Source organism: Brienomyrus brachyistius, unplaced genomic scaffold, assembly GCF_023856365.1.
Source record: "Brienomyrus brachyistius isolate T26 unplaced genomic scaffold, BBRACH_0.4 scaffold27, whole genome shotgun sequence".
NCBI classification, from domain to species: domain Eukaryota; kingdom Metazoa; phylum Chordata; class Actinopteri; order Osteoglossiformes; family Mormyridae; genus Brienomyrus; species Brienomyrus brachyistius.
The window spans coordinates 4,208,072-4,219,868 of NW_026042306.1; the positions used below are offsets into that span (position 1 = coordinate 4,208,072).

Below are 11,797 nucleotides of genomic sequence, written 5' to 3' on the forward strand. Positions count from 1 at the left end.
CAGTACTCATTGACAGCCTAATACACCATGTTTCAGTTTCTCTTGATAGTCAATACATGTCACAGGATGTACATTACTCTGATGGGCAGGCCCTCTTACATATGATGGAAACACTACAACAACTTAAGAATAAGGGTCAGAAGAGTGAAATACATATAATGAGTGTGTAGCTCAGCAGACTAAGACTCTGTGGCTGTGATCAGAAGGTCGACGGTTCGTGCTCGGAATTGGCAGAATAGCCACATATCCACAGGCTTTTGAACAAGACCTGAAAACCCTGGGGGCCTCAAGGTAGCAGTCTCTTCACTGTGACCCCCAAGCTCGTTCTTGCCTTTATGGAGAGCAAGATGGGGCAAATTATTAATACCATGGGGCCTTAGCAGAATTACAAACCAGTACAAGGAAAATAGTTGTTAATTTTACATACTACCTTCTGCTGGCCTTATGAGAATATTCAGATTATCATTTTTCCCCATAATTGCAATTTTGACATTAAATTGATGATTTTCCCACGGTCCTGTGGCCGCTTTATATGGTAATTATTGATGAAAACTTTTTTGGAAAGTGAAACAATATTAAAATTGCTTTATTGCGTAAAAAAACTGTTTTTGTTTAGTAAAATAATGTTTTTCGCTCTTTATACCGCCGTCTTGTGGCAAAATTTGAATACTGCAGTTTAAAAACAATTAAATGATTTCTTCCCGAAATTGCAGTACCTACTTTAGGCCACGAGATGGCAGCAAGAAAATTTTAAAATTATTTTCCCAGTCTACTAGCAGGTTGTGGTTTTTTTTGCCCATTTTTGGTGTTAAGTCTTCATTAAAATAGTTTGACTTGGTCCAATGTATTTTTAATATAAACAATTGCCACACAAAGCTGCTAGTACACTGTGGGAAAATAATTTTTGTATTTCGGGAAGAAATCATTTAATTGTTTACAAACTGCAGTATTCACATTTTGCCACAAGACGGCAGTATAAAGAGTAAAAAAAAAAAACGAAATTGCAGTACCTACTTTTGGCCACGAGATGGCAGCAAGAAATAAGAAAAAAATAATTAACCATCTGTGCAAGCAGGTAAACATTTACCATCTATATAAGTATTGCACATTGCACATTGCATAGAGAGTGTCCAATCTATGTTAAAGGTGATTCGAAAGAAGTCAGACTTCAGTAAAGACTGTACATTGGCAGCCATAACATAAGCCGTAAATAATTACCAAATGAGTCATCCCCTTTCAGAAACATTTATTGATATTCCTTCATAACACACAGACATAAGATTTTTTTCCAACTGTCAGCATCTGATTCAAATGGGATTCCCATTTCCTTTCTGTGGGATCCAACAGAACACACCATCAGTCAACATGCCTTCAACCATGCAGGACAGGACCCAGTCCAGGCCAAACCTCACGGTGCTGGTGTTGATAAAAAAATGTAAGGAACATGCAGCTGCAGCTCACCCACAAACACAGTCCACAGCATCCTGAAATACTTTATTGTACAGTACAGTAAGTTTCTTTTTATACAATGAAATAGCAGGGGGTGGCATGGTGGTGCAGTGGATAGCACTGTTGCCTCACACCTCTGGGACCCGGGTTCGAGTCTCCGCCTGGGTCACATGGGTGTGGAGTTTGCATGTTCTCCCCATGTCGTTGTGGGGTTTCCTCCGGTTTCCCCCCATAGTCCAAAAACATGCTGAGGCTAATTGGAGTTGCTAAATTGCCCGGAGTGATATTTATTACTATTGTTTAGATTAAGTATATAACTGTTCAATGATTGAATATAACTTGATATTGTTGTTTGTGTTGTTTAGTTTGAGGTTCTAGTTTCTGTCTTTATCCGCTTTCGTTTCAGTAGGCAGCTGGTTCATCCCAGGCTCAGGGTCTCTCTGCTCTTCATCAAACCCACACCCCCAGTTTGGGAGCACCCTCTCCCTCTCCTCCCCCCACAGCTGTGACCGTTACTCCTCCTTGAGGAGTAACCGCTCCGCACCCTATCCCAGCCCCTATACCCACAGGAGTGCATCACCCAGTGAGCAGCCGCCCTGCCTATCCCCTCACACAAGCGCACACTGAAATCATGGTCCTAAGCTTTCTCTGTGGGTCACCACGATAGTACAGCACACCGACGATTACCCTCTGACTGAATCAGAATCAGCTTTATTTGGCCAAGTATGTCCACACATACTGGGAATAGTCAGACATTTAATCAAAATAATTAAGACAAGACATACACATACAGTTCTGTTGATATGCGACGTATATAACCTCTGCATTCGCAGCCCTGCTTCAGTTATCGATTGAAGAGCAAATTTCCAAAACTCACTCAGTCCGATAACCTAAAGTAATAAGTCATAATCCTCTTCATACGTTGCAGTAATGGCAATGAAATCTCACTCAGTGTTTATGTAATCGAGCGATGGAATTTCGTGAAATTTCCAAAAGTCCACAGAAATCTTCTGAAAAACATTCCTGCGGACTGAGTTTTTGATATTTGCTTTTCAATTAACACAATTCTCTTCAGTCTGAGGTTTAACAGAATTCAGCCATATGCTGTTCAAAAGAAACTCAGCAGAACAAAAACAGAAAGGACTTTACATCTGTCTGAAAGGAAAGTTGACACAGGCTACAGCAGTGAACAAATCAATCAATGTATTAAAGTTAGGCATTAAGTAACTGGAGGTAGTATATACATAACATGATGACATGCCTTTTCTGTACTGACCATATTAAGGACACTGCCCACCACATACCTGCTTCATTTATTGTTTTATACTTGCAGCTGCTTATTCAGACACCTCGTCTACCTGTCTGTCCATGTTGCCGTCCCATGACAACTGGTCCAGCCTACAGGTGCCGTCCCATTCCGGCATGTTACCCATGAGTCATAGCGGCACCTCCGGGAGCAGCTCCAGGTGAGCCCGTGCCTCCCCTCCCCCACCTGCCCCCATGCTGAGTCTTGGGCCCCCGTCTTCCCTCTTGTTCTCGCCTATACCCACATCCCGGCCTGTGTCTGCATCGTCTCACCTCGTTAACAGGTCTTTCACCTTCTTCTGTCCTGATCCATTCAGGCCCATCACTGCATTCTGGGACATGCTTTGATTTATTTCAGCATAGTTACTCTTTGTTTTCCTTTGTACTTTGCACTCTACAAGTAAAATGAATAAAAAATAGGCATTATTTTGATATTGTTTTAGTACAGTGACACTATTTGTTGTTTTTTCCAGGCAACACTGCATGCTGATTTAACGTCTTTCCTTAATCTCCACCCCATTGCTCACACACAGCCAGTATCCCGGTTTGTGGTCAATGAGCTCCTCCTCGCTCACTCCAGTTTCCCAGTCCAGTGGAATGTACAACAGCTTGGGCTCTCAGTTCCTGCGCAGCTCTACCACTCATTACCCAGGGCTCTCGCACGCGGCCACAGTGCCCCTCTAAGGCTCCCCCCTGTATGACAGCACTGCCCCATCGGAAGTTCATAAAGCCTCACAGTACGACGCCTCTCCCCACGCACGCTTAGCCACCACCTGGACTCCCATCACTCCTCCTTCCCTGTAGGGCGGCGCACTTCCATTATTATTGCAGTTTCTATCATCGCTCTGTTGCTTTTCTTGGTGCTGGACTTTTGACAGATAAATACAACATTATTTGTTGCATTCAGGGACAAAAGTAAGATTGGTCTGTTTAACACCCTCAGTCTCCACCCTATGAGCCCCTTGTTGGCGGCAGAATCAGGAAGATGTCGGAGAAAGCAGAGGTAAAGTGAATAGTCACCTCGACAATAATGTGGAAACCGCTTATGGTGATCATGCCTGTGTGGGTGAAATGGATCACTACAGTATAAGCGGATGATGATTATAGCCAGTTTTTCCCTTTTTTTCCCCAATTTTTCTTTTTATGCACTTTGAGATGTGTCTAGGTCAGATACGACCAAAATATTTTTCTTATTGCAGAAGTGGAAAAAAAATATTGCTCTCAGATTCTGTTCAGTTGTATCTTTTTAAAATAATGTACCTTGATTTGTGTTTGTTTAAAATGCCATTACCTGCTGCTTACTGGGCCGCTGAAAATGTCTGGCCCAGCTAAATTTCTTGGTTTGAAAATCTGGCCCAACTGCTTTCCAGACCCGGACTAGCCCTACTGAATCAAACGCTAATGTTATTCTGTTGTGTGGGCTGTTGTGATAGGGAGATTTACGGGTGGTGTCCCTGCTGCAGAATGCCCTGTCTGAACCAGCACCAAGAGACAGTGAGGGTTGTTGTTATCACCTTAATATTGTATATACGTAGTCTGTTATTTCTTAACTAATTTAATTGTGATGTATTCTTCTGATATGATGTGCACAGCTAACAAAAAAGAGAAAAATGCAAAACCAAAGGAAGGCTTTCTTTTCTCTTAAAAGTCTTTTTTCTAAACCAACTGAGAGTCAGTTAGAGGGGTGTTCATTATCACTATTGTTGCTGGCATTTCTGAAAACGTGCCAGTTTTAGTCAAGTGGCTACTTTTCAAATGCAGTCCCTGGCCAAGATGAAGAAAGCCATTAAGTCGGGTTAAAACAAAGTTCATGAAGACTACATGATAATATTAAGCACTGACATAACATACAACATTTTTATATGCAAAATATACAGGAAATATACACTGCAACAGGCTAGGATAGACAAATAACCAAATACACTTGCAAGCCTGACCACTTTAGACCCCAGATTAGAAACTGCTGGTGAATGAGCATATATTTTTTCCAAGTTTTGTTTACTTTGCTGAAAGCAATTTAAGGGCTGTCAAGTTCTCACAAATAATAAAAAAACAAAGATTTTCCCACTATAGCCAGATGCAGTTTCTGTGGGGGGGGGGGTGACAATTTGTAGTAATAACTATTTCCTGCTGAAAAACACTGGTAAACTATCCACATGTCTCTGAATATCTGTGAGTCCCGAGACCTCCATGACACATAGATATAAGCTGCCAGTGTTGATCGGCAGGAAATCTTCTCCAAAGCCCCACCACCACCTCACACCAATCCACCCAGGGCTGTAGATGAACAAACTTCAAATGAATTTGCTGTTAATACAAACCGGATCAACTTGTGGTTTGTGTCCACGTTGTACCAGAGACAAGGGCGCTGGTACAGAGTACATTCTGCGTACAACACAGCCAAGACTTGACAACCTTGATATGATGCCCATGGAATCAACCCTATGCATGGAGGCTGCAACTCTTCTCCACCGAACCCTGTAGCCCATTGACTGCAGCCTCCCTCTGACCATCTTGTAGCCTGCATTTGGTAGATCATTCTTGACAGAAGAAACCAAATTGTCAAGTTCCTCACCACGGATGGAATTATATGTGTCCCTAACACAGAGCTCATACTCTTTCATTCCTCTTAAGATTGTTCTTCTTGAAACACCCATCAGTGTGGCTATGCAAGGCACAGCAAGTTGTGTATAGAGCATTTCTTTCAAACGTTGTTCTTCAATCAAAATCTTGGGTCGTCCTTTGGTGGCAGTGACTTCTTGTGTGACACATGGGGCTGGACGTTCCAGATGTGCCCTCACAAGGTCAAAGAGCTCTTGCAAAGCCAGGGTGATAGCAGGAGGTACTTCAATGTGATTAGACAGGGCCTGCAGAAGATACAGCTCCTGATGACAAAGGAACTCCAGGTAATCCAAATTTAGTGGAGTCGCGCTGAATCCCATTTCTATTTTATGCAGAAGACTTTCGAGAAGGTGGTATCTGAGCTGTTCACAGAACAAATTATAGTTAATGAGGTGTCAAGATCTTGTCTCTGATCAACACACTAGGCCTACCATTCAAAAGTTTTAATTATGAAAATGAAATGTTTTTGTTTTGTGAGGTGCTTGTTCATGTATGATGATACATTTTATATAAAGTTAAATAAAATCCACCAAAAACACTCAGTGGAGATTCCAATGTAGCAGGCAGACAACTTTATGGCTTTAAGGCCACTTAAAAAAAAAAAATTGGTTCTCGTCCCCGCCCGACCCACTGAAATGCCTCCAACCCGAATTAATTCTTTTTTTCTTCGTAAAAATCACATGGAAAATGCCCCAGAATGACGAAATTTGAATTTCCCGCGCATTCCACATCAACGATTGATCCACATTGTGTAATCCTAGTCTTGGAATGGTTTAATGAACCTAAATTTGACTCTACCTGAGATGGGCTGGTGCAAAGATTTAAATCTGGGGAAGTTATGTGGTACATGTTCTTAAGTACTTGTTTGTAGAGTTGCATTTCCTTGTTCAACCATTCAGGTTCCTGTATTTTGTAAATTCCTCGTGTTTTAAGATGTTTTAATACACTTTCTTTCTAGATATATATTTTTAAATCTTGGTTGTTCATTTAGAATGGGAATGACAAACAGAATATTGGTTTCAAATAGTATCATTTTTATATTCACATGAAACATCAGCATAAAGTATCCAAATCCATAGTTGGGAAGGCATTTATGAGATACATTTACATTCTTGTGTTTTCTTACATTTAATATATTTGAAACGCAACAAACTGGAAGAACTGAGGAGGCGTACTAAGTAGGTCTGCTCTCTTCTGTATGTATTTTCAAATATGTATTTTCTTACATATTTGAAAGTTCAAACAATTAAAATTTGTAAAAATAAATAAATAAATAAATAATCCCTCCCGCCCGACCCACCCCCTCCAAAAAAAAGGACGAGAACCAATTTTTTTTAAGTGGCCTAATAATGAGTGTATTTAGCAGGTACAAGGACAAAAGATATTAAAAACCTCTCCATTCTAATGCTAATTTAATAAACATTAACAGATAGCACTTAAGGTGGTTTCGCCTATAGTCTGTTAACACTAACCCGAGAACTAATATCTGAGGAGCGCTCTTCCCAGGATTTGAATTTATTAAATTGGCTTTGTGATGTTGTATTAAGAAATGTTATTCACAATGCAATTTACCGTACATTGGCCTATTCTTTTATATACAGTAAGACGAAGCGGGAAATTCCCAAATTATGATAGCAGACTGTGAATAAATAATATTGCACGAGATACCAGCTATACCGCATTGAATTTCAAGCTCTGCTTTAATTAAGACACACGCGATTCCAATCCTTAACGTGGAATATGAAAACAGAATCTCTAAAACATGTGAACATGTGAAGTGTAAGACTTACTTGCTCCGACATCATGACAGTGTGAATCCCACATCCATTGGTCAATTATCTTTATCTTCTACCAAAGCAAATAGCAAATAGTAGTCAATATTTAAAAAAAAAACAATCAAAGAAGCGGAGCCATTAGCCACTGTTCCCGCCTCCAAAGTGTCAAAATTCTTCCTGTCTAGCGAGCGAGCGCTGAGCAGACACGAGCGCGTAGATAGGGTCCAGCGAACGCGCGCGTAGAGGGGATGGGTTTTCAGCACGCGAGCGCACACACGCGCGTGGTTCGACTTTTGGCACTAATTTAACGCCGAGCGAGCGAGCGAGCGAGTGCTGTGCAATCGCGAGCGCGTAGAGAGCATGGATTTTCTGCTCGCGAGCGCATGCGCGGCTGGTTTTTATGCGCACGGCTTTTGGCACTAATTTGACGCCATACTTAGTATAATCAAAATACAGTACTTTGTCTTGTAAGAGCATGGATATTTTTACAGTGTAAATATCATAAATATGATAACAAAACATCTTAATATGTTAATAAAATTGACATAATTTATTATTTTATACATATTTGAAAAACAGAACACTATTCTAAATTGGAGCCAGCTTATTTAACACCTCATCATAAAAAATCATAATGTGAATAAATATGTTATTGACACAAAAATGGATGGTAGGCTCCTTATTTATGTACAGAGTTGTTGTAAAACGGGAAAACTTAGTTCATGGACCCTTACCGGTTGCCTTATGATATGCAACCATAGGCCTGAGCGTAACTGGGCCAATGGTAGCATAAATGAATCGTTCCTCTTACTTTTTGCCAACACCCTGATTGCCGTGCATAAGCCGCACTTGGCATAACTCCTGTAAGCCACTGCAAACTAAGCCGACACTGCAGCACATCAGCTGAGCCTAACCTGAGTCTTCCAGCTACACTCTATGGACAAAAGTACTGGGACATCTGGCCACAATACCTACAGGAAATTCTATGAAATCCTTAGGCATCAATGTGGAGTTTGTCCCCCCTTGCAGCTATAACAGCTGCCAATGTTCCTGAAAGGCTGACCACAAGATTTTGGAGGGTGTCTGTGGGATTTTTTTCCCATTCATCCAGAAGAGCATTTGTGAGGTCAGGCATTAATGTTGGACATGGCCTGGCTCCTGTGTCCCAAAACATTTATCCATATAGTGTATCTGGGTATAAGCATGTAATACCTACGAAAACCACAGTTCATAGACGTTTGTACATGAAGACTAACTTTTAGTTCTAGCAGCAGATCATTTCCTAACTACGCGTAACACTTACTTGTGGTATAATTTAATCTGGTGGATTGGGTCATATATAACCAAAAGATTTTGGTTAACCATGGACAAAAACCATGAATTTATTGTAAATTTTATTTCTCTAATGCTATTTTACTCAACATTAGCTCTTACTCTGCATCTTGGGTCTGTTCCCTTCTCCTCCCTTTGCATATATCAATACACATTAAGGATATGATGGCTCATCTATTATGTAAGTTAAGAAAATAAGAGTAATTAAACATTCTAAGCACTATACACTAACAACATGCCCTTTAATCCAGGTAAGCCTGAAATATAATAATAACACTTTATTGATCCCTGTGGGGAAATTCTCATGACGATCAGGCATTTTGATCTTCCTTTGATGCAACACTTTCTCTGCGTGGCTTTGAGCTGCATGGCTCTTTCTGGAGGTTAAGGTGTTGGAGTACACTGCTGTTTCTGCTTAGCCCCAGTGAATGATTTCAGCAGCTACCACATCAGGGCTGTACAGCAGACATAACACACAGTAACTCTGAAAATGGTGGCTCCATACACACAGATAAATCCAATATAGAAGTTGGTTCTAATTGATCTGCTGAAGATAATATTAATGGAAGTAGTTACTTAAAACCTCAAGATTAGGGGCTTCCATTACTCCATTTTAGATGTAAATAACAATATTTCAATCTGCATTCAAAAGGAAGAGGTTATTTTTCTTTTCCCAATATAGTATTTGTAATTAAAAAAGGACAAGTGTGTCAGACATATACGTTTATTATTCAGTGCCATTTCGTGCTGCTTGATAATGTGTGGGGGACCCCAGGATCTCAAGGATTCCTCTTCCTGATCCCTGCTTCTGTAGTCTGCTCTGGATGGACCTGCTGTCTCCTGCTGACTGGGGCCCATCTTCAGGGCGGCCCACCACCTGAAGAGCCTCAACAGTGTGCCTCAACATCCCTTCGGAGAAGCTCAGATCAAGAGCTTATGAGACCAACCCGGTGTCTCTGCTGGGGGGGGGGGGCACTGACTAGGGGTTAGCTGGCTTGTATTCCTCTGTCTAATGTTGACCAGGAAACATTCAAGCTACATTTAAGCTGTAATATGCAATTATCTTAGCTGCAGGGTTAAAGTTATGAGTCTGCTCTTCCTCATGCTGAAAGTACTTTTACTCACTGAACAGTGTGAGGAAAGCAGCCTAAGGGAGGGCATGTAAGCTACCTGGGGCTAGTTAGCCAGGTAACATTCCCTTGTTCACCGACAAGGGCGGATCTAGAGAAATTTTCTTAGGGTGGCATGAGGGTGGCATGGAAATCAGTTGGGGTGGCAAAATCAAAGCCGTTTCTTTATACATTTGCAGGTGTTACATTCTCTAATACTGCATGTACCATATATGGTTAAAATACATCAAATCCAGGGAACTCACAGTCTCTCCTCCCAAGCACCTCAGCTTTGGAGTGTATGTCTATTCATACTTCCTCTGCTGCTTACCTGTTTCACCTTCTTGCCCTGGCTCAGCTTGATCTTCTTCTTCTTGCTCCTTCTCCTCTTTCGCCATCCGCAACTACGTCTGCTTTTCCTCCCTGATCCCTCCTCTTTGTGTGTAAGAAACTAGTGATGTCATCCTTTCTCTTCATACCTCTCAGTAGTTTCTGAAATCATGCAAATGCAGATTTAACATTCCTGTTAATACTTACGATTACCGCATTTTGTTTTTGATGATAATCACAGGTTTCAGCCTATACTATAGCACAAAACAACACTAAATCATACACATTGACTGATAATCTCCCTGCCCTTCATGTAGAAAATGTTAAACCTCGTTTTCATGATTTATTGGGCTAATAACACTTATCTTGATGCTATTGCCAGAGTGTAACAATCAAACCGTCTGTGCTGAAATCTGAAATGCCCCCGGTGTTGATTCCAAATGTTCTCTGTCACCAATCTTAGGTGTGGTCATAGGTTGCTATTGGCAACAAGAAAAAAATAGGGTGCGTTCAACTTCATGCAGCCACTTACAGCCCTGTCTTAAAGCAATGCATTCTGGTCCTGATGCAATGCATCATGGTTAGATTTTTTTGTCTAGCACTGCAAAATGTCACCACATGTCACCATGTCACATGGTACAAAAACCTCGCGAGAGCAAGATGACTTAAGACAGATTGTGCAGCCAGCACGCAAAGGGTACTGACAGTGCTGCACGATCTGTCTTAAGTCATTCTGTTCCAAGAATGCGTACCCATGCGCACTCGGAAAGACGACATGTTGCTGCTTGATAGGTCTCATGTCGTGAAGGACTGTCGTAGAAGACTTTATGGTACAGTCGGATCTGCGTTTTCTGTTACAGTGAATTACTGCGTTCAAAGCCAGCGAAACCTGGGACATATGTGAGCTAACTGGAGTTGCTAAATTGCCCGTAGGAGTGCATGTGTGAGTGAATGGTGTGTGAGTGTGCCCTGCGACGGGCTGGCCCCCATCCTGGGTTGATCCCTGCCTCGTGCCCATTGCTTCCAGGATAGGCTCCGGACCCCCCGTGACCCAGTAGGATAAGCAGTTTGGAAAATGGATGGATGGATATATATATATATATATATATATATATATATATATATATATATACACACACACACACACACACACATGCACAGTGTACATATATGTGAGTGTGTGTGTATATATAGAAAATGTATATATATACTAGATAGATAGATAGATAGATAGATAGATAGATATGATATTAAACTAAAAAATTACTAAAAAATGGATTTAAGAAATAAAAAAGGATACTCAAATCAGGTCATTTAGAAAAGGTAAATAGTTTAAAAACAAATAATACAAAGAAAGAACTTAAACTAAATTAGCACAATGCTTGTGTCCATATAAAAAATTATATATTTTTTAACAGTTTAAATGGTGATGCTACAAATATAAACATACAATAAAAAGGTGGTTTGACAGTGATTTGAATCATATCGTGATATATATCAATATTGGCTGATAAAAAAATATCGAGAGATTTTTCCCATATCGCCCAGTCCTACATGTAACACATGCTTGCATACTATTGTTTAAACTGGAGAAGCTTAAGACCTCTACATAAGCAGATGCAGTTTGGTTATAATTTTGCATATTACAGATGGCAAATTGTTGTCTATGGAGGAATCTATGGCTTTAGTCATCTTATTGTTTACCTTAATGCTGCAAGGAATAACGAAGCCTAAACGGTGATGATCATGAAGCAGCATCTACGAGGAGCCCTCATGAGAAAGGTCTGACTTGGGCAAAGAAAATATTGAAGTTGCACGCTTCATGGTGTCGACCAGAGGCCTGAACAGGAATTCCCATCTTACTGGCAGCAGCAC

The 11,797-nt window shown here is 40.8% G+C and overlaps 1 long non-coding RNA gene across 1 annotated transcript; it reads right to left on the minus strand.

Annotated features, from left to right (window-relative positions):
• Positions 1 to 2,188: 2,188 nt before the first annotated feature.
• On the minus strand, positions 2,189 to 7,308 carry LOC125720932 (uncharacterized). Its single transcript, XR_007385614.1, has 2 exons — positions 7,167 to 7,308; positions 2,189 to 5,738 (listed from the first exon to the last, which is right to left on the minus strand). It is a non-coding gene; the product is annotated as an uncharacterized LOC125720932 (long non-coding RNA).
• Between the last annotated feature and the right edge of the window lie 4,489 nt (positions 7,309 to 11,797).